Source organism: Schistocerca cancellata, chromosome 3 (assembly GCF_023864275.1).
Source record: "Schistocerca cancellata isolate TAMUIC-IGC-003103 chromosome 3, iqSchCanc2.1, whole genome shotgun sequence".
In the NCBI taxonomy this organism is placed as follows: Eukaryota; Metazoa; Arthropoda; class Insecta; order Orthoptera; family Acrididae; genus Schistocerca; species Schistocerca cancellata.
The window spans coordinates 320,787,072-320,811,974 of NC_064628.1; the positions used below are offsets into that span (position 1 = coordinate 320,787,072).

General features: G+C 41.9%; 1 pseudogene; it reads left to right on the plus strand.

The window, feature by feature from the left end:
• The first annotated feature begins 467 nt into the window (after positions 1-467).
• On the plus strand, positions 468-585 carry LOC126177479 (5S ribosomal RNA; annotated as a pseudogene).
• The last annotated feature ends 24,318 nt before the right edge of the window (positions 586-24,903 follow it).

Here is a 24,903-nt window from a genome sequence, read left to right on the forward strand (position 1 = left end):
AATTTTAAAAAATTCAGAAATAAACTTTGAAATCATGCGAGTAAAAGTTGCCTGCCTTATACTACAGCGGTCCTTCGCTTTTTTTTAAAAAAGAATTCGTACAGTACTTGCGGTGTGCAGTGACAATAAAATTTTAAAACAAAAATAAAAAACAACTTTCGATGAATTGCTTTTAAATCCCATAAATATGACATGTACACCGCAGAATAAAAAAAATTGGCCGTATATTACTTATATGACGATATTGTTTCTTTACGAAACCTTGTACAGTCATCAGCCAGAACATTATGACAACCGACCTACTATCGATGTAAACTGCCCATGAGATAGCAGTGTCACCTGGCGACGAATGACCGCTAGTCAGATACACGCACGGTGCATATACTATTAGTAAGCGTGCTGCTCGTGTGTAGAATGGGGAAGGCGCGCGATTTCTCTCAGTTTGACTCAGTGCAGATTCTGAAGGGGCCAACGGTCTTGCTGCAGTGGTAACACCGGTTCCCGTCAGATCACTGACGTTAAGCGCTGTCGGGCTGGGCTAGTACTTGGATGGGTGACCATCCGGTCTGCCGAGCGCTGTTGGCAAGCGGGGTGCACTCAGCCCTTGTGAGGCAAACGTAGGAGCTACTTGATTGAGAAGTAGCTGCTCCGGTCTCGGAAACTGACATATGGCCGCGAGAGCGGTGTGCTGACCACATGCTCCTCCATATCCGCATCCAGTGACACCTGTGAGTGAGGATGACACGGCGGACGGTCGGTACCGTTGGGCCTTCATGGCCAGTTCGGGAGGAGATTCTGATGTCCCGGAGGCTCGGCGTAAGCATTTCGGAAATGCACGACTTCACGGGTGTTCGAAGACTGCTGTGGTAAATATCTTCAACACGTGGCGAAACCAAGGTGAAACCACGTCCAGATGTCATGGGGTTGGACAGCCACCCCCGTTATAGACGTCGTACGTCGTAGGCTGGGCAGACTGTAAATCAGGACAGGCGGCGGCGAACTGTGGCGGAACTAGTATCTGACTTCAATGCTGGGCTGAGAGCAAGTGTGCCTGAACACACAGTGCACCGAACACTCCTAACGACGGACCTCTGCAGTCTACAACCCATGCATGGCCAATGTTAACCCGACGACATCGACAATTACTACGACTAAAATGGACACGTGACTATGGAAACTGGCCGTTGGCGTAGTGGCAGAGCGTTGCATGGTCTGATGAATCCCGACACCTTCTCCTTCGTGCCTATGGGAGGATGCGAATCTGTCGGCTTCCACGGGAACAGCTGCCTGACACTTATAATGCAGGACGGAGACAAGCTGACGGTTGCTCCATCATGCTCTGGGGGGACATTCACGTGGACATCCATGGAGGTCCAGTGGGGCTCGTGCAAGGCACCATGACGGCCAAGGAGTATCGTACACTTGTTGTAGACCATGTAAGCCCCTTCATGATGATCATGTTTCCCGACGGCAGTGGTATTTTTCAACAAGATAATGCGCCAGTTCACAAGGCCAAGAGTGTGATGGAGTGGTTCGAGGAACACAGTGCCGAGTTTCAATTGATGTGCTGGCCCCCAACTCGCCAGATTTGAACCCGATTGAACACATCTTCTGGGACGTGATTGAACGTGGTGTCAGTGCTCGTCGCCCACACTTCCCCTCGTCGGAGTTTACGGGAATTAGGTGACGTGTGTGTTCAGACGTGGTGCCAACTCCTTACAGCGACCCGCCAATACCTCATCGTTTCATGCCAAGACGCGTCGTCGCTGTTATCCGTACCCAAGGTGGACTTAACGGCTGTTATGTAGTGGTCACAATGTTCTGGTTGATCAGTGTATATTGACAGCTGTTACTATTATATACGCTTTATGAAATGTCTGTAATTTTCTTTAATTTCAGATTTGTATTACTTTAATTACTGAACAGATTTCTGATAAGCGAATTGTATAATTGCCTACTGTACACGCAAACAATAACATCTGTTACGACACTGACACCTAGCGGACGGAAGTGCCCGATTCAGTACAGCTTCAGACGAGCTTTTGTGTGGTCGCTTGTAGTCGGCGAAATTTGCGTGGCAATATGATGGTAAATAGAATTTTTATTAATGACACGCTCATTGGTTCTGATCTTCCTACTGGTAGAGCTTGCATTTCCAAACTATGTGTCTTTGTCATTACAGACCAGAAGATGACAGCAAAGTACTGTCAAAACCAGTCATCAATTCAAAATAAATATTGAAATGAGATCATGGCTCCGAAGTATTTCTTCAAATATTAGTTTGATGGAGTTATAAAATCCATTGTTAAAACGGTGTATCAATATCCTCTTGGAAGTGTATCGAAATCTTTTATTTTTTACGTCGCCTGTCGCGTTTAACTGACATTTCAAAGACGGCTGTGTATTTTCTGTCCAAGTCATAATCCACCTGGAGGGAATTCAGATTTCCTTTCTGTGTTTAAGCTCAGTCCGATTGTTAAAAAACCAGCGTATTCTCTACGAACATCGTAGCATACCTTAACAAAGGCATCGACGAGAAGGAGCAGTATTATAACAGACACTGGATTCCAATTTCTTCAGGAGGACAGCGGTTCAGTTCCCCGGTCGGCCATCCAGATTTAGATTTTCAACGATGCCAGGAGGGTTCTTTCCCTATCTTTCTCCAGTCGGAACCTGCTCTCCGTCTCTAATGACCTTGTCGTCGACGGCTCGTTATACCCCACTCTCAAGTCCTGAGGTGAGTATAGTTCCCTCAGCAGTAAGAGGCAGGCGCTCAAGTTATGCGTGATACACTGCTTATAGAGTAAGCTCTTATGCAACACAGTAGAGGTTTTCATGTACATTATATCTGAAGCAGCCAGTTGTGGTATCTACTATGTCATGCAGAGTGTAAACAGTTAATTTTCAAAATAGCAGAAGTTATCATAGAGTTAAAAATAGACTATGTCAGTAAGAGATAGCGCCGTGACACTTGCTTTGTTCCAATGTAAATAAGGAGAGGTTATGACGGACAGTCTATCTGCATTTCAGGAGCACACTTTTGCACAAAAGCTTTATTGCATTGTCTCCACATTCGACTGGCAAACTTGCAGTAATAATAATTTCATCTTTTTTATTTATTTTTGTGTTTGTGCGTGTACGGAGGGCGTGTCGGTGTCGAGGACTGGAATCCATTACGAGTCAAATAAAGACCATTTTCCAGCTCATAAAGTTACCTTTAAGCTTTTCCCAATATTTCGGAATCTCTCCACGTTTTTCTCACTTTTGCTGTCCATTTTTTCCACAAATTCTTACACTTTTCTTCGCGAATATTGTTATGATTGTTATGATTGTTACATTTTTGAGTTCCTTGCATGTTTGTGTCAATTTGCTCGTGCACGAACATTTCTAAGCCATTTTGGCTTATATTACAATTTAACGAATTGTACAGTTTTTCTTTACTGCTTTTTTGAGTAAATTCTTGGATTAATATTTTCTCCAGACTGTACCCGCGATTTTTCTTTGTGTTTCTATATTTTGTGTTATTTCTTAAACGTAGCCTTAGTGGTGTGGCCTTCCATTTGTGTTTATGACATGTATGTGCTCCTTTCTGAACTAAAATCTTGTACATGTGATGTTGTACTTAGCAAACAATGATTTCTTTTAGAAATTCCTTAACGTATACAAGAGAGAATTAAAGGATCTTATACGTTCAGGTAACTATACTAGGCAAATTGATACAGTATGCACTAAGGGCTACAGCCTTTCGGACAACAGCGTCCAGTGTTCAGTCGAACTTCGGAATTCGGAGAGCAAGGTGGCCACTTCAGACGCATGATGTCCTGACCTTCGTGTCTCCCCTGTACACTGCAGCTTACCACTAACCCAGAGAAACGCCAAACACATAACAGTGTCATCCTCGTATTGCTAGCAAGACACCCCTCCACTAGGAGAACACTAGCATCGACATAGTACAGTCAAAACTTCTGATGACTCGAGCTAGCCATCTATACTTGCGTACGAAATGTGTGTGATATTCGAGTCTTTGATGACGTCAGTTCTTAAATTCAGTTAGACTGAGAGCGACGTATAGGCTACGAAGTGTCACATCTACAGTTTTCTTCATTAGGTTCTTACACACTCGTGACGTCAATATTCCTCGCATACGAAATACTTATCAACATTCCGTAACTGCAATGCAATATCTGATACGTTCAGCACCTACGTACAACACGAAATGTTTCTCCATTTCACTCTCTGTTTCGGCCGTACAGCCTTGGAACAAGCTACTCAGCAGTCTACGTTTTACTGAAAATCACTTTGCGTTCAAAAGGAGACTGAAGCTCTGCTTTTTACTGTCGTCTGTAGCCTGTCTCTCGGCATATTTCAGCTGTCTTCTTTCTGTCCAACAGCGAATAAGGAATTTCTTCACATTGTCAGTATCATCCACTGTCTACTAATTCCTGTCTAATTATGTTTCCTTTCCTGCATTTCATCTGCAAACCTTACCGTAATCTCTGTCCCTTTCCTTCGGCTCAGTCATCTTCTTCTCTAGACTTGATTTCTTCATATACTGCTGTAATACATTTCTGTTTGATGATATAACACATAGTTTTATAAAAAGATAAAATTAGACTCAAATTCTGTGATAAACAAGTCATTACTGTATCTACACTTATTTATTTACTTGCTGAGTACCCAGAGTTATCTTGGTACGTTTTTATTTCCATCTTCTACTACTCCATCTCCTACTTCCCCCTCTGTCCACCTTCTCCTCTCCCCCTCTTCCTCTCTCTGTCCATCTCGTCCTCTTTCCTTTCTATCCATCTCCACCACTTTCCTCTGTATATCTCCTCCTTCGCCCCTCTCTTTGTCCATCTCCTCCTCTTTCCTTTCCGTCCGCCTACTCCGCTCTCCCCACTCTGTCCATGTCCTCGTTTTTCCTTTCTCTGTCAAACTTCTTGTCTCCCCTCTCTCTGTCCATCTCCTGTTCTTTCCATTCCTTCTCCATTCCCTCCCCTCCTTCTCTCTGTGCATCTCCTCCACCTCGCCCTCTTTCTGTCCAGCTCTCCTTCCCCCATTAGTCTGTCCATCTCCTACTCGGCATGGACCAAAGTAAGCAGCCATAAAAATATTTTAGCACCTCCCTTGTGACTCAAAGGTACTGTAAAGAATGAAAGCTTTAAAAGAAAATTAAATTCATTTCTCCTTGACACATCTTCTAATCTGTAGATTAATTTCTATATAGATGATCTCTGTATATGGTTGTGCTACAATTCTTAAATTTTATTGTAATTACGTATAAAGTACATTTCCAGCTACCCGAATGACCAACTTGCTGCCACGTTTCCACAGAGAAAATAAATCTCATGTAAGTAACTGCTGGCGTCCTGAATGAATTTTTCACTCTGCCACGGAGTGTGTGCTGCATTGAAACTTCCTGACGTATTTCACATCATAGTGAGTTCCTACACTCAATTCTGACGAAGAGAAAGGTTAAGTTGTAACTGGTGAAGGCTGGTTTAATTCCTAGTATTGGATTTGTGAATTATACCATTGTTTTCAAATCGTGAGTAGCTCTTCGCAACAAAATTCATACTAAAATTTACAGATGTGATCACTTCACTGAATGAGTGACAGCATGTGTGAGTACTCTTTCATAAATAATCAGAAAAATTGTATAGAGAAATGAAGAGCAAACGCTACATTTATGTGTTCGATGCTGCTGCAGTGACAATGTGGCCAAAGATCGGCAATTTAAAATATTTCGACTGGAACAATATTTTAGTTTAAAGAGAAAACATGTATTATATTACTTCTGTAATCGAGAGCTGATCTTATTAAGAAGTATTTTTCAAGAATTTCTGTTTTCAGCGCAACTCGCCTCTTTATAGGATTGCGAGATAGTGTTGCCAAATGACGCAATATAGCAGGTCAGCAACTGGAAACAGTCAATTCCGTAAATTATCTTGGAGTAGGCATTAGGAGTGATTTAAAATGGAATGATCATATAAAGTTGATCGTCGGTAAAGCAGATGCCAGACTGAGATTCATTGGAAGAATCCTAACGAAATGCAATCCGAAAACAAAGGAAGTAGGTTACAGCACATTTGTTCGCCCTCTGCTTGAATATTGCTCACCAGTTTCGGATCCCTACCAGATAGTGTTGATAGAAGAGATAGAGAAGATCCAACGGAGAGCAGCGCACTTCGTTACAGGATCATTTAGTAATCGCTTAAGCGTTACGGAGACGATAGATAAACTGCAGTGGAAGATTCTGCAGGAGAGACGCTCAGTAGCTCGGTACGGGCCTTTGTTGAAGTTCCGAGAACATACCTTCACCGAGGAGTCAAGCAGTACATTGCTCCCTCCTACGTATATCTCGCGAAGAGACCATGAGGATAAAATCAGAGAGATTAAGAGCCCACACAGAGGCATACCGACAATATTTCTTTTCAGGAACAATACGAGACTGGAATAGAAGCCAGAACCGATAGAGGTACTCAAAGTACCCTCCGCCACACACCGTCAGGTGGCTTGCGGAGTATGGATGTAGATGTAGATGTAGACGCATGATGTTAGTATTTGGATGCTAGTATTTGGCGGAAATATTGTCTCTAGTTCCTTAACACAACTATTGCAGGTAATCGTAAGCCTCTAATACTTTTACAGCTGTCGTCGTGAACATGACGTCGCGAAATGAAGTTGCAAAGTGTACGCAGTTTGGAATACGCTTTAGTGACGTACTTGCGGAGTATGTTCGTCTTTACAGTACCTTGGCACCGCAAAAGTTTCATTTCAAAGATTGCTAGGACACAGTTCAAGGCTTATTCAGACCAAAGTACAGCCCTCGAAATTTTCAAAATTCGTATCGTACTCACTCATTGTTTGATCAGTGACTCAACAATTTGCGTCCTTTGCACACACGAAAACGATCTTACTTAATCCAGGAATAAAAACAGAGCGCATAGTTCACAGTTTACTCAGTATCTTCTCGTAGTTCACATTAACGGGGAAACATATTAAGTTCAATGTTTTATCCGTGTTGTCTTTACGCACGAAAGCCAACACACCAGCCACGTTGTCAAGTCAATAAGCAGCGGTGTGGCCGAGCGGTTCTAGGCGCTACAGTCGCAGGTTCGAATCCTGCCTCGGGCATGGATGTGTGTGATGTCCTTAGGTTAGCTAGGTTTAAGTAGTTCTAAGCTCTAGGGGACTGATGACCTCAGATATTAAACCCATAGTGCTCAGAGCCATTTGAACCATTTGAACCAATAACCAGCGTTCTTCGCGTCACCGTCCTACCCCTCAAATGTTCACTTTCGATGGTCGAAAAAGTGCTCTCTTATAGCAAAGACGTATACAGATATATTGAAATATTAACGCTCAGACAGATAAACACCGAATCTACAGGCTTACCTCCATCTAGTGTACCTAAATATCATTTGACCCGCACGATTAGTGTTTTCGCAACTCATGCTAGTTTCTTTGGAGAATTTTGTATTTCGACATAACTGTCATCAAGGAGTGTGACTGAACGAAATTTAAAATGTTTTTTTGACACCACAAACCGTCGTCAATCCACAGTCAGAAAAAAAAAATTTGGAATGTTACGTAACTGGTTTCGACGCACTGAGTCGTCATTTTCAAATGTAATCACAAAACCTGGAAAACTACATTATTAATCGCAAACAAACTTCTTTCAGATATTATGAAAAATGCACTAAAACCAGTAAACTGACAATTTTTGGGATGAAATTACCTGTCAATCAAATTAGTCATGACGTTTTGTGACCCGTTTCTGTTGTCTTTGCTTGAGTTTACTGGTTTTTAGTGTATTTTTAGTAATACCTGAAAGACGTGGGGTTGCAATTAATAACACAGTTTTCCAGGTTTGTGAGCACATTTGAAAATGACGACTCAGTGCGTCGAAACTAGTTATATAACCATGTAAAATTTTTGTGGAGAAGGTTGTTTTGTTTCCATTAGGTCATTATGAAGGAGGACGTCATAGAATACTACAAGAAATGGAAGTGAGTGTTTGGGACATGTTTGAGTTACTGCCACAGTAAAAACATTTCACGCAACCGATTGTGTCTGCAAAATTCTTGATCATCGAAAATAAAATTTCGACAGGTTTGTGATGAGTTTTGCAAAACCGATTATTCACTTAATCTCTTAACCTCAAATGCTGTCGGAACCGTTTAAAATAACGAAATATCTTCTGCGATCAAGATAAACTGTAAGAAAGTTCTCGCCAAACGACGTGTAGCCTCTTGTAGCAATATTAATTGCAGCGATATTGGTATTCATTTTGTTTTGTGGAGCTATTATAATTTTTGTTGTTGTTTTTGTAGATCTGAAAGAGACTAGCTTCGTGATAACTCACCGTCTGAAATTCGACAGCTAGTTTCAGCTGAATTTCAGGAATTAGAATTTCTGTGCTAGGAACATCATACGGATTTATGTCTAACACAGAAGTTAATAACATCACACCCATATAAGAAATTTTGAAGAAAGGGGAATGTTCGACCAATACAATACGAATATGATGAGGGTTAACACATGGCTTTCGAACTACCAGAACGTCTGTTTCTTTCGCTCCACTTTTTGTAGGGACGCTGTTTACACTCTACGCTTAATTACAATAATATAATTTATGTAATTCTGCAAAACTGTTATTATTATGGGATAGTCTCTGTCAGGAAACGTTTTAGCCTTTACTTGCTTCTGCATCCCTCGACAACAAATAGTAATGTAGTTTCTCTTGGTTTTTAGAACAATGATTGATATCAGACTCAATGCACGCAAACTGCACAGACTGCAAAACGACACTCCCTATCCGCCTCTTTTATGCCGGCATAGTGATGGTCTAATAGTCCTATATGCCAGTTTGACAGGAAAGAAAAGAAAATAAATAAATATGAAAATAAATAAAATACCGAAGTTGATGTCCATACGTAAGTAATAGATACGACATCGGCAAGGTACTGTACTTCGTTTAGTGAGGACTTTCTCATAACACTTCTGGTTGTAAACTGTGACGATAATTTACAAGAAGTCGTTGGCGTCTCTCCGGTTACGGTGGGAACGAGGCAGGAGTTCCGTTAGTCGTTGCGTGATGACGCCAGCGAAAACAAAACAGCACAACAGATTAGGGGGCAGGGAGTCTGTTTACGTTTCTTCCTTCTGACTAACCGGCCCTCTTCCCACCATTAAGCCTACTCCATTACGCTATCATTACACGGAAATCCTCATTTCTTCTGTTATTGTGAGGAGGATTCTGCAGAGACAAGTTACCTAAGGCCTGTACTATGTTCCAACGAGTCACGGTTTTGTCCTTTTTGGAATAATGCAAGGGGTCGAATGCCCTGAAGGACAATCGAAGGGTGTGAAGGATGTAGTTCGGGACAGAGGTGATTCTCTGACGATTTTTGGGATGTGTTCCTGCCATGAGCTGGGCCACTCATTCAAGTTCCATAAATACGAACCAGGATATTTATTTCAATATTATAGGGTGACAAAATGCTGCCCTCTCTATTACATCCTCAAGATCAGTACGCTGTAGACTGCAAGATGACAAGATCTGTGGAAGTCGTAGGATACTCTTAGCAGTGCCAGTTGTGTTGACAGTTCGAGCGGCGCAGTCTATTGCCCGACGAATTTGTAGCAGTTCTGAAGCGAATGCCGTGAACAGTTTCCTTCAGTTTAGAAAAATAGTTCAAATGGCTCTGAGCACTGTGGGACTTAACATCTGAGGTCATCAGTTCCCTAGAACTTAGAACTACTTAAACCTAACTAACCTAAGTTCATCCATGCCCGAGGCAGTATTCAAATCTGCGACCGTAGCGGTCGCACGGCTCCAGACTGAAGCGCCTAGAACCGCTCGGCCACACCGGCCGGCTTCAGTTTAGAAATGGAGTTGAACTCACGAGTGCTTAAGTCAGGGGAGAGCAGTAGGTGGTATAGCACTTAACAGCCCCATCAATCAAACAAATCAGTAACAGCTTGTACTGTACGTGCTTGAACATTGTCCTGCAAAATGATGGTCAGGTAGTGCAGAAAGTGTCATCACTTCTGTCTCTAAGCTGGTCGTAGGTTGTGTTCCAAAAATGAACAGCGTTGAGACTGAAGTGATGACACTTTCTGCAGGACCTGACCATCATTTTGCAAGACAATGCTCAAGCACGTACAGTGCAAGCTGTTACTGATTTGTTTGACTCATGGGACTGCTAAGTTGTATACCACCTGTTCCACTCCCCTGACTTAATCCCCCGTGAGTTCAACTTGATTTCTAAACTGAAGGAAACACTTCACCGCATTCGCTGCAGAACTGCTACAAATTCATCAGGCAACAGACTGCAACGCACGAGTTGTCAGCACAACTGGCACTGCTTAGAGTATCCTGCGATTTCCACATGGCTCGCAACGGGTTATACACAATACTGATGACTACTTTGGAGCTCAGCAAAACTTTGGAACTCGTATCTGTTTAGTACGAGCTGTAAATAAATAGTTGCCACTGTTAAAGTTCCAACCCTCGTATTACGTAGCACATACTGTCACGTGCGTACCGATGCCTTCTGTGTCTCTGTTAATTAAATATATTTTATGTGCGTATCGTTATCTATAATGGAGGGAACACTTCTTATGATCTCTTGACGTTATTTTGAAGTTCGGAATGTCCACTTCCTGTTAAGACTGAAAGTTTAGCAGTAGCTTTTTAGACATTCGATGTGCAGTCATATTAGCTGCAGTTCATAAATCGCTTCCAATTCGCAGTCTAAGGCTGTGGGCTGACGTTTGTATACAAATGATTCAAATCTTGATTGAACTGCCAACAAAAGACGAGAAAACTGCCGGCCGTTGTGGCCGAGCGGTTCTAGGCGCTTCAGTCCGGAACCGCGCTGTTGCTACGGTCGGAGGTTCGAATCCTGCCTAGGGCATGGATGTGTGTGATGTCCTTAGGTTAGTTATGTTTAAGTAGTTCTAAGTCTAGGGGACTGATGACCTAAGATGTTAAGTCCCATAGTGCTCAGAGCCATTTGAACCATTTTGAAGAAGAAAACTAGAGGTGAGATTAAATAAATAAACAAATTTGTTATTATAAAAATGTATTGCAACCTAAAATAAAGAAAACAAGTTTAGTTACAATTATCAAAACGTTGCTATTAAGAACATCGTCATTTTATATTTGTTACTTAATTAATGAAATGTTGTACCAACTAGTGCTTGGATACTGTCTTATTGCCAAGACACAGCGCCTTGAGGTGAACGGAAGTATTTTGCAAAGTAGTCTCTCACTTCAGTACTCCTAAAATCAGCCTCTAAACCAACCCGGACATTCCTTCCTTGCGGACACTTATAGCACTCACCTTCAACGCGTATTCCATCTTTTCTCCTGACAGAGTTGTGCAACCCTCAGTATGATTTTACAATGTTGTCTTCTAACTTTGCGATATTGCAGTGCTTGTGTTATTCTGATTACGATGCAAAGTTCCTTTGAACATGCTTGCATGTTCAAAAAAGCAGACACTGCGGCGACCACAGCCCTTACGAAACTCGTCAAATGAATTCGCAATTTCGAATAAACACTTCCATCACCTGTAGAATGGAATGATGACAACGAAAATTTGTGCCGGACGGGGAACCCGGATTTCTCGCATATCGCGAGCGGTCGCCTTACCTTTTTTTTTTTTTTTTTGATCGTTGTGTTTGGTCGTTGCGGACATCACATGACATCCGTTCAAGTTCTTTGTTGATCCTTTCACTCAGTTTTTTTTTTTATTACAGAGGTCAACCAGCTCTCTGACCGAAAACACTGAGCTACCGTGCTGGCAAAACTATGTCCACTGCACCAACTGTACAGCGCAAAGCCATCCGTGTTCGACTCACATTCACACGCACAGTTGACGACATATGGGAGTCTCGGTCTGGCCGTGAATCGTGCACGGATAGCCAAATAGTAAGGTGACCGTTGTTTCGTGTAGACACTGATCAGCCAGAAAATTATGACCACCTACTTAAAAGCCGATGTGTCCATCTTTGGCACAGATAACAACGGCGACGCGACGTGGCACAGAAGCAATTAGGTCTTGGTAGGTCGCTGGAGGGAGTTGGCAGCACACCTGCACACACAAGTCACCTAATTGCCGTAAACTCCGACGAGGGGAGCGATGAAACGCCACGTTTAAACACTACCAAGATGTGTTCGATCAGGTTCATATCCAGTGAGTTGCGGAGCCAGCACATCAATTAGAACTCGTCACTGTGTTCCTCTAACTACTCCATCACACACCTCACCTTGTGACACAGCGCATTATCTTGTTGAAAACTACCACGGCCGTCGGGAAACATAATCGTCATGAAGGGATGTAAGTGGTCTGCAACCAGTGTACAATACTTCTTGGCCGTCATGGTGTCTTGCACGAGCTCCGCTGGATCCACAGATGTCCACGTGAATGTTTCCCAGAGCATAACAGAGCCGCCGACAGATTTTCTCCGCCCCCAGTACAGGTGTCAAGCAGCTGTTCTTCTCGAAGACGACGGATTCGCTCCCCCCCCCCCCCCCCCCACGTTAGCATGAAGAGGAAGGTATCGGGATTCATCAGACGATGAAACGCTCTGCCACTGCACTAACGTCCAGTGACGATGGTCACGTGCCCACTTCAATCGTAGTTGCCGATTGTCATTGTGTGGGTGTTATGTTGACGAGTTGCGCAACGGGTTGATCTGACAACTACCCTTTAGCTCCTACAAGAAGCAATTTCCACACCACACTACTACAGAAGTCAGACAGACGTTCCTGTTGTCGTTGTGGTCTTCAGTCCTGAGACTGGTTTTATGCAGCTCGCCATGCTACCCTATCCTGTGCAAGCTTCTTCATCTCCCAGTACTTACTGCAACCCACATCCTTCTGAATCTGCTTAGTGTATTCATCTCTTGGTCTCCCTCTACGATTTTTACCCTCCACACTGCCCTCCAATGCTAAATTTGTGTTCCCTTGATACCTCAGAACATGTCCTACTAACCGGTCCCTTCTTTTTGTCAAGTTGTGCCACATACTCCTCTCCAATTCTATTCTATACTTCACCATTAGTTATGTGATCTACCCATCTAATCTTCAGCATTCTTCTGTAGCACCACATTTCGAAAGTTTCCACTCTCTTCTAGTCCAAACTATTTATCGTCCATGTTTCACTTCCATACTTGGCTACACTCCATACAAATACTTTCAGAAATGACTTCCTGACACATAAATCTATACTCGATGTTAACAAATTTCTCTTCTTCAGAAACGCTTTCCTTGCCATTGCCAGTCTACATTTTATATCCTCTCTACTTCGACCATCATCAGTTATTTTGCTCCCCAAATAGCAAAACTCCTTTACTACTTTAAGTGTCTCATTTCCTAATCTAATTCCCTCAGCATCACCCGAGTTAACTCGACTATATTCCATTATCATCGTTTTACTTTTGTTGATGTTCATCTTATATCCTCCTTTCAAAACACTGTCCATTCCGTTCAGCTGCTCTTCCAAGTCCTTGGTTGTCTCTGATATAATTACATCGGCGAACCTCAAAGTTTTTCTTTCATCTCCATGGATTTTAATACCTACTCCGAATTTTTCTTTTGTTTCCTTTACTGCTTGCTCAATATACAGATTGAATAACATCGCGGAGAGGCTACAACCCTGTCTCACTCCCTTCCCAACCACTGCTTCCCTTTCATGTCCCTCGACTCTTATAACTGCCATCTGGTTTCTGTACAAATTGTAAATAGCCTTTCGCTCCCTGTATATTTACCCATGCCACCTTTAGAATTTGAAAGAGAGTATTCCAATCAACATTGTCAAAAGCTTTTTCTAAGTCTACAAATGCTAGAAACGTAGGTTTGTCTTTCCTTAGTCTTTCTTCTAAGATAAGTCGTAAGGTCAGTATTGCCTCACGTGTTCCAATATTTCTACGGAATCCAAGCTGATCTTCCCCGAGATCGGCTTCTACCAGTTTTTCCATTCGTCTGTAAAGAATTCGCGTTAGTATTTTGCAGCTGTGACTTATTAAACTGGTAGTTCGGTAATTTTCACATCTGTTAACACCTGCTTTCTTTGGGATTGGAATTATTATATTCTTCTTGAAGTCTGAGGGAACTTCGCCGGTCTCATACATCTTGCTCACCAGATGGTAGAGTTATGTCAGGACTGGCTCTCCCAAGGCTGTCAGTAGTTCTAATGGAATGTTGTCTACTCCCGGGGCCTTGTTTCGACTCAGGTCTTTCAGTGCTCTGTCAAATTTTTCGCGCAGTATCGTATCTCCTATTTCATCTTCATCTACATCCTCTTCCATTTCCATAATATTGTGCTCAAGTACTTCGCTCTTGTACAGACCCTCTATATACTCCTTCCACCTTTCTGCTTTCCCTTCTTTGCTTAGAACTGGGTTTCCATCTGATCTCTTGATATTCATACAAGTGGTTCTCTTTTCTCCAAAGGTCTCTTTAACTTTCCCGTAGGCAGTATCTATTTCACCCCTAGTGAGATAAGCTTCTACATCCTTACATTTGTCCTCTAGCCATCCCTGCTTAGCCATGTTGCACTTCCTGTCGATCTCATTTTTGAGACGTCTGATTTCCTTTTTGCCTGCTTCATTTACTGCATTATTATATTTTCTCCTTTCATCAATTAAGTTCAATATTTCCTCTGTAACCCAAGGAGTTCTACTAGCCCTCGTTTTTTTACCTACTTGATCCTCTGCTGCCTTCACTACTTCATCCCTCAGAGCTACCCATTCTTCTTCCACTGTACTTCTTTCCCCCATTCCTGTCAATTGTTCCCTTATGCTCTCCCTGAAATCTGTACAACCTCTGGTTCTTTCAGTTTATCCAGGTCCCATCTCCTTAAATTCCCACCTTTTTGCAGTTTCTTCAGTTTTAATCTACAGTTCATAACCAATAGATTATGGTCAGAGTCCACATCTGCCCCTGGAAATGTCTTACAATTTAAAACCTGGTTCCTAAATCTCTGTCTTCCCATTATATAGTCTATCTGATACCTTCTAGTATCTCCAGGATTCTTCCATGTATACAACCTTCTTTCATGATTCTTGAACCAAGTGTTAGTTAGCTATGATTAAGTTATGCTCTGTCCAAAATTCTACTGGGCGGCTTCCTCTTTCATTTCATAGCCCCAATCCATATTCACCTACTATGTTTCCTTCTCTCCCTTTTCCTACTGTCGAATTCCAGTCACCCATGACTATTAAATTTTCGTCTCCCTTCAGTACCTGAATAATTTCTTTTATCTTATCATACATTTCTTCAATTTCTTCATCATCTGCAGAGCTAGTTGGCATATGAACTTGTACTACTGTAGTAGGCGTGGGATTCGTGTCTATCTTGGCCACAATAATGCGTTCACTATGCTGTTTGTAGTAACTTACCCGCACTCCTACTTTTTATTCATTATTAAACCTACTGCTGCATTATCCCTATTTGATCTTGTGTTTACAACCCTGTAGTCACCTGACCAAAAGTCTTGTTACTCCTGCCACCGAACTTCACTAATTCCCACTATATCTAACTTTAACCTATACATTTCCTTTTTCAAATAACATTCCACGCTCCTATCCGTAGAACGGCAGTTTTCTTTTTCCTGATAACGACGTCCTCTTGAGTAGTCCCCGCATGTAGATCCAAATGGGGGACAATTGTACTTCCAGATTATTTTACCCAAGAGGACGCCATCATCATTTGTCCATACAGTAACGCTGCATGCCCGCGGGAAAAATTACGTCTGTAGTTTCCCCTTGCTTTCAGCCGTTCGCAGTACCAGCACAGCAAGGCTGTTTTGGTTAATGTTGCAGGGCCAGGTCAGTCAATCATCCTAATGTACCAAAAAGAAATGCCTGAAAAACTTTCAGCAATAAATATCTTCTGGAGTCGTCCGCTGTAAGGAGAAGACACAAAAATATTCTATTTTCTTACGTAACTAGTGGGATACTTGAGTACTGGAGTATTGCTAGTCAGTGTAAGAAAAACATTAAACGAACATAAAACATTATTTATTCCAAAATTTAAGAAATATCAAATGAAACCTTTATAAACTGATACACAAATTCCTGTGTTCTTTTCAGAATAGGAGGTTACCTATTATGGATAGGAATACTGTTAGTGGCATGTATATACAAAGTGTGGGAAAGCTCTGTTATCCCTTTTCTTTAAGAATGTTACTTACTCGGTAGAATGGCTGTGAGCCGCCCCTACTCAACTTGAATAATTATCCATCTGAAATTTTCTAAGTACGATCGAGGCTGTCACGTGAGAAATGTAATGGAGTGACGTGAATGAAGTATGTTATTTCTAATGGAGGAATGATGGGGCTCGCCTACGCTGTAGTGCACAATACCATGAGCTGCGATGACTACTGCCTGCATCCTTCGCTGCTGAAAAATAACAAAACTATATCTTTCTATCTGGATTGACCTTCGCCAATCGAACTCTCATTAAGCCTTGATGAAGTCAAGGACTCCTATCTGCCCCTAGTCTAAGTATTGGCATGGTACACCGGTCAGATAACCAGTCCAGCATGATGCCACTCAATGTTCACTCACAGGCACTAACTAATACTCTGTCTGTGTTCACACCGCACATTAAGTGTCGTGGCCAAGACAGTGAACAAATGCTGAATCTCGAGCGACTCAATATAGAGTATCACTCTGATTCGCTAGCGACAGAGGTGTTCTCTCAGTGCAGTACTGAGTAGAGACTTTGTTCCTCGCTCTCTGCGTACATGCAAGGGCGCACTCGCTCCCACTATGTGTTCCCACTACAAGAGCATCACCGGAACGACTTCCCTCCATGCAAAAAGCGAAAGGGTATATCATCCGCTGTCTTTCCCTCACTCCTCCAGCTCATTGCATCAGAAATAGTCCACCAATCAGCGTTATTCTTACAAACGGGAGGATGGAGCTCCGTTTAAGCCGACCAATCCGGAAATATATAGCATCTGCGTTAGGCGTTTAATGTCCACTTGTGAGAACTCTGAAACTGCGCACTAGGTCCATCAAAAAAATGCATATGCTGGGGCGCTCCCAAACAATACAGTGGGATTTTCTTTTAAGGTGAACATGCAGGGCATATCCCTTTACTCTGGCAAAAACTGTTTTGGTTCATGGGCGGTTGGCCGGCTGGCACAGTTGCGTGCTAACCCACCCTGCTACGGAATTTCCTGCGGGCTGTTGCCTCTGCCGAACAAAAACTCCTCTGGCCATCGTGTCTTGAATGTTTGTGTACACTAGCCTTGACTTTTTAATCTCGGTGCGCACTTGTGATTTATTTATTACATTTGCATACCGATTAAATGGAAATATGTAAAATTGGCTCTACCCCATCGAGTTTGGGCTCGAATGAAACGTCTTGATACGCAGAATACGATGGTGAGGTCAGAACATGTAAGAAATGAAGGTCAGGAGACCACGCCACCTTACACATTGTCATAGTGTTAACACTAGCACTATATGAGCCGTTGGTTGCGGAGGCCCATTGTTAGGAGTGTTCGATGCACTGTGCGTTCAGACACAGCATCAATATCTGATGTTAGTTCCGCCACAGTTCGTCACCTGTCCTGTTTTACCAGTCTGCGCAGCCTACAACGTCCAACGTCTATAATGAGGGGTGGCCGTCCAACCCCATGGCGTCTGGACATGATTTCACCTTGGTTCCACAACGTGTTGAAGACACTCACCACAGAACTCCTTAAACACCCGACAAGTTGTGCAGTTTACGAAATACTTGTTCCGATCCTCCAGGCCATCACATTCTGCCCTTGGTCAAAATCGGATAGATCACGCGGCTTCCCCATTCTACACATTCTATCTCACTGATATCACATGCACCATGCTTGTATCTGACTGACACGGCTGTCACTTGGATGTGTTTATATCGATAGTAGGTCAGTGGTCATAATGTTCTGGCTAATCAGCGTTTTTTTTAGAGTATAGTCTTACTGTGTGTTTTCATTGTGCAGTTGCTTCATCACCAACGATGTCAAAAGACATTGGCTTCCTAGTTTATTCATATGGCAGAGTTCTTACTTCACGAATATTTATATTATCTGCAATTAACTTCTCAGCATGTACTGAGTTTTTCAGAATGAATCAGTGTTGGTACCATAAGACCCTACATCAATAGCTGTGAATCTGTAGTCGTCAACTACAGCGAGCAATACAATTGGAAAAAACTGTAATTGAAAGACAGAGATTAGAGAGAAGCGGCTTCTGCATTCTAATGTGTTTGCGGTCAGTTTCATCACTGCAGTTAGGGAAAGTTGTCAGTAGGTAACGTTGTTTTGTAATTTCCTTCCAATCCCTTTCGCTTTTTGCGGACATATGAAGTTGTTGCAGACTTTTCCAGCCCTGTACACAAGTATCTTTTACAATGCTTTCATCAGTACTGGCGCCAAGAAAGTGTTCAAAGGGCAATGCCTTAAACTATTTCCTGTGGCAAGCTAACTGAAATTAAAGCCACAAATCAACTTAAAAAAATCAACTAGTTTAATTACTAGTAAAGTTTATTTGTTTCATAATGCCAGTTCATTACAGTTAATCTTTTATTATTATTGTTTCAGGAGCACAGGTTCGGAAAAAATGGAAAAATTTAAAAGACCGTTTTTGAGAGAGATGGCAGCTAATGGAAAACAGTATCAGGGTATGGAGGAAAAAAAATAAAGAAGCATATTAATTTTGATTAAATGTTATTTTTGTTGTCCTTTGTGAAGTGTAAGGAAAGTAGTAGCAACGTTTCCCGCAGTGAAAATGAAGAAGAGCAAGGGTGTCCACAATGTAAAACCACCCATATGATAAATGCCAGTCCTGTTGATGAACGAGCCAAGCCTGTACTGCTCAGAAAAGAACCTAATAATATAATGTCGTATTGAAACGTCCCCTTAGAAAAATGTATACAAAACTGTGCTTAACCTGGCACACAATAATTTTAGCGCAACGCAATCTCACATCCCTGCAAAAGAATGGCCCTGAGTAACATTAAACTATACCTTTCAGAAATCACTTACCTCACAAAAATCTTCGTTACTCGAACTACTGCATTACAGCGAGCGCCACTACTGCCAGCTAAATAAAAGATTCAAACTACGGAAGGCACTAACTACTGATAGGGATAGTTAGCAAATGAAAGATATTAATAGAGAACAAACAATGTATTTACCTTAATATTCATAATTGACATCCAGTCTTACAGATTATCAAAACTCCGCCATCTCTCTCCCCACATCCACCACTGCTGGCGGCTCACCTCCAACTGCCTACGCCATTGTTTGACGCCCGCTCCATTTCCCTATGCACAGTTACCAAATTACTACTTTGAATATTAGTTAATTCATTACATGGTGGGGCCAACACACTGCTTTCGTCTTCACTGTCATTTCTCAGCTTACTTTGGAGCCGAGTGTTACGTTTTTCACACGCCATTATTGTCACAATATTTCACACGATAACACAGAAAAGCACAATTTGAATAGCAAAAATAAGAGAACACATTAACATAGCACTGAAAATAATATCTAGTTAATTGCAGCTGCGAAATACTTGGTGCAAAGCTACATGCATGCCACAACTGTTTTACTGTACAACAATGAAAAACTACAACTACAATGGAAATTCTCTCTATAATTACACGCTGGCAATAAACAAAAGCTACACTAATTACACAAACTACAAGAAAAAATCAGAAGATTCCAGTGAGGTATCCTCGGCTAAGGGTCGACATATGAAACGTCCCCTTAGAAAAATGTATACAAAACTGTGCTTAACCTGGCACACAATAATTTTAGCGCAACGCAATCTGACATCCCTGCAAAAGAATGGCCCTGAGTAACATTAAACTATACCTTTCAGAAATCACTTACCTCACAAAAATCTTCGTTACTCGAACTACTGCAATACAGCGAGCGCCACTACTGCCAGCTAAATAAAAGATTCAAACTACGGAAGGCACTAACTACTGATAGGGATAGTTAGCAAATGAAAGATATTAATAGAGAACAAACAATGTATTTACCTTAATATTCATAATTGACATCCAGTCTTACAGATTATCAAAACTCCGCCATCTCTCTCCCCACATCCACCACTGCTGGCGGCTCACCTCCAACTGCCTACGCCATTGTTACGTAGTACAGTGATGTATTTATTCCGTGCTACACATTGTTAAATGCTTAAATCGTTAAGTGCTGGCAGCAACAAGAAAAGACACATTATCTGTCGACTTGTACCAACACAACCCGACCAGAATCGAGGGAGGGGTGCAGTTGGAGGTGAGCCGCCAGCAGTGGTGGATGTGGGGAGAGAGATGGCGGAGTTTTGTAATTTGTCATGAACTGATATATATATTATGACTTTTGATGATATTAAGGTAAATACAGTGTTTGTTCACTATTAATATCTTTCATTTGCTAACTATCCCTAGCAGTAGTTAGTACCTTCAGTAGTTTGAATCTTTTATTTAGCTGGCAGTAGCTCGCTGTATTGCAGTAGTTCGAGCAACGAAGATTTTTGTGAGGTAAGTGATTTGTGAAAGGTATAGGTTAAAGTTAGTCAGGGCCATTGTTTTGTAGGGATTATTGAAAGTCAGATTGCGTTGCGCTAAAAACATTGTGTGTCAGTTTAAGCACAGTCGTGTATAAATTGTTCTAAGGGGACGTTTCAGTATGAAGCACCATTGTTGAATTTATTAAAGGAGAAAGAGAGTGTTGAAGTCAGTGAAGATAAAAATGTTGCATTGATGTTGGTTGTAATGCTAGGAAAATTAAATGAAGAACAAAAACAGTATGCTAAAGTTGAAACCTTAAACGTCATGCGGAATGCTCGGATTTCAATGTTCAATCACAACCAGCTTATCCATAATCATCTCGACATCGCGACTACCTCCTGGTCAAAATTACAACACACATGGTCAAACTGATATTCAATATATGCATTCGCAGAGTACTGTATCGTTGCACAGATTTTACAACGATTTTTCGGCCAGCCTTGCGTCACTGCCTTACTCAAGTAGAAGTGATGTGTTTCATCTGTTAAACCAGTAATGTAGTTAAACAATTATTAATTTGTATCAATAAAATTGTAGATTATTACACTACCCTATAATGTACCACAATATCCATCTAACATCTCCAGAGAACCACCAGTAATCTCTCGACAGGGTTAGCGCTTAAGGCACTGGTAAGCCTCAGAAGTATTGTAAGGTGTCAGGCAAATCCAACACCTTCCATGGAAACCCTGACATTATAAGCAAATCCGGCAGTATGTCACATAGCTCCGAATAAATCCTGACATTAAATTAACCAAAGTAATACGATCAACGAGTGAGCAAATGGAATACCACAGACTAACACAAGAACGCCTCAATGCATGTCATACCTTCCCACCGTGAACAGACGCGGTTCCGAGGGAAGAAACGAGAACAGAAGCCGAGATCAGAACCGTGTTAAGCTAGAAGGCCCTACGATAAGGGAAGGACACCCACGTCGCCAGCCAACCACTAGGACCACCCCCAGCCCATGTTAAAAGATAGAGCCCTCCAGAAGAACAGTATAGATCTTACGATAACACTAAAAGGGTCACAACAGCTGCAAGTTTTAGCGTGAGACTTTTTCGCGTCTCTGTTACGTTGCAAACGTTAAAAACATTGCCCCACCACGAGAAGTATAACGTTTCTCATTGGACAGACAGAATTTTTGTAGGCGGAGCTTAAAGTTAACATTGAGACCCTGATTGGTCAGATGAAAACACAGCCAGATAGTTTTTTTTTTAAACCAACTTCGGTAAATTGTAGTAAGGAGAAGTTAGGAGAGAGTTGCTTTCGAGACGGCGAGGTGGGTGGAGCTGTGCCGTCTGCCTCCCCCTGACCAACACCGACAAGGTAATGAACGCACGCGATGCCGCATTTTTGAGCGCATATGGCTTCACTCAGAACTGCAGAAGTCTCATCTGTTACATCCCCTTTTCACGTAATACTAGTGTCGATCGTCAATTAAATATCATGATATTCACATTTGCTACGTGAAGTTAAAATCTGAAATGCTATGATTTTTCTGTTATATAATTATTGAGAAGCCACATCAGCCACTGTAATTTACGACGAGTTAGATAAGTAATTAAAGATAATTGAGGGTCACTGTAGACCATTTTGATAGCTTTCTCTTTTATGAAACTTAAATCTAGATTATAGATGTGATATGGCATAGGTCATCCTTCGATCCATTGTAGAACTTGGAAACCCATTCAGGGAATATTCGTTCACATTTTCGTTGAACGCAGTTGGTTTTTATCATCCTGTATTAAAATATTTCCCTTTATCAATAGAGCAATTTATAAACAATGTTTTGTGAGTAGAATAAAATTTCCAGTGGTAAACGTAATTGCTTTTTCGACGTTATTTTACCAGCTAACTAAAAATAGGAAAGCCTTGAACCCCTTCCACTAAATTTAGTTAGTATTAAGATTCTTTTACAGGGAGTGCAGTGGAGCTGACGCTGAAATCATTAAGTATTTGATTATATCATCGCTAGTCTCACTGAACTCTTCTGAACTCTACATGTCATGTGTGGTCTGGCGTCTCCTTACCAGCAACAGGTCCCAGGTTCAAACTAGTCAATTCCGTAAAAAACACGCTCAGAGCGTCGTTGCGCGAAAGTGGTAGGGAGACACGACATAGAACAAACAGACACCACGCAGAATGTTAGAGTATGCTCCGCTGAATTTGTCGCAGTATTGTTTTGTAGCTGCCTAGTCAAAGACTAGACAAGATGCTGGCAGAGAATCCCACAGCGGCTTTCAGGATAGTTTCGTTGTATGGCACACCAAGTGGAACGGTAATTAACAGTCAGCAGTGACAGCATGGGCAATCTTAGGCATAATTTTAGTCGCTTTCTGAGTAACGGGTTTTACATGTTCTAGAAAGTTCCTTTTCTTGCCTAGACGACAGCCTAAATATCTGCAAATAGCGCTGCGTTTTGCAGGGGTTCCGTTCAGCCACAGGGAAAGATTTCTGACAAAAGTGGTTTTAAGAACAGCTATAGTCAGTTCGTTGCTTTTGCACCAATGCTGCATCTGAGCAAGCACATCTTTCGTCTTTCCATCAAGTCTCGCTCACCTTCACCTTCAATAGTATCTGCTCCGTCTAACAGATGTATTAAGGACTCACTACAAATAACCCAGAACAATGGGAAGCCACTGGGCGCTGCGTCCACTGCAGAAAACGACAAAGGTCATCTGCAGACATTTGGGGACTCAGAGATCTCGGTGGCGTGCAAAAATCGCAGTTCACCAAACATTATCATGAGCGCAAGTGCGTACTTCGTTGTCAAATTTTCTACATTCTTAATAACTTATTAAACGCCTCTTCTGTGGTCCTCCCTTTTCTGAATGCATATTGATATTTGTTTAGACCCAAGAGCACCATGTGCACCTGCAATTGTTCACGAAGCAGACACTCCTGAACTTTGGCTGTGACGATTAATAGTTGAAATGGTTCAAATGGCTCTGAGCACTATGCGACTTAACATCTGAAGTCATCAGTCGCCTAGAACTTAGAACTAATTAAACCTAACTAACCTAAGGACATCACACACATCCATGCCCTAGGCAGGATTCGTACCTGCTACCGTAGCGGTCGCTCGGTTCCAGACTGTAGCGCCTAGAACCGCACGGCCACTTCGGCCGGCGACGATTAATAAACAACTGTGTCTATAGCTTTTCAGTGATGCTAGATCTTTATCCTTTCCAGTTTTAATCACTACTGCTCTAGCTGTTTTCAGGGATCCTACCTATTCGCAAAACCTCGTTTAGGATGCTGCCCATATAGCATTAACAACTGCACGACCTCAGCGCGGAGGTTATATGTATCAGGTGTTCAGGTGTCTTCCCAGTTGCAAGCTTGGAAACTGCAATAGCAACTTCTTCTTGAGTGAAAAGTAACACCAATATCTTATCGTCATATTCCTTGTGTAGTTCACCTCTAAGCTGCGCGTGTGTTTCAGTAACCGTGTTTGTGTTATCACGAGGAAGTACTCTGCTGACTCCCTCCATCCAGCCGTCACTGAGCCATCCTCTTTGTGTCTTCCCCTCACAGACGCCTTCTGTGTACTGTTTCCACCTACCTGCCCTCTCCTCTACATTTAACCTCAGAATATCCATCTCACTCTTAACAACCATCTTCACTTTTAATTTCATCGAAATTTGTTTTGTGTTTTCCAGTTTTCTATACGCTTAGTCCTTCCGACAGCCATTTCTTTTTCACTTTCTTCATATTTTTCATGCAACCATTCCGCCTTAGCTTCTCCGCCCTTCCTATTTATTTCGTTCCTAAGTGACATATATTTCTGTATTCCTGACCTTAAACAGTTTTTGCTTTCTTTTTTCATCAATCAACTGAAGTATTTCTTCTGTTTCCCATGGTTTCTTCGCAGTTGTTTCTACCTACGTTTTTCTTTCCTGCTTCTGTGAATGCCCTTCTTAGAAATATTCATTTCCCACCAAGTGAACTGCCTACTGAACTACTCCTTATAGCAGTGTCTGTAGTCTCAAAGAACTTCAAGAGTATCTCTTCATTGCTTACTACTTCCGTATCCCACTCCTTTGCAGAGTGATTCTTCCTCACTAGTGTCTTAAACTTCAGACTACTCTTCATCATTACTAAATTATGGTCCTAATCTATATCTGCATTTGGTTATGCATTTGATTTTGAAATCTCTGCCTCGCCACGGTGTAATCTAACTGAAATCTCTCCTTTTCCAAGTATACCTCCTTCGCCTATGATTCTTGAACAGAGTATTCGTTACCATTAGCTGAAATTTATTGCAGAAATCAATTAGTTTTTATCTTCTCTCATTTCTAGTACCAAGCCCCGTT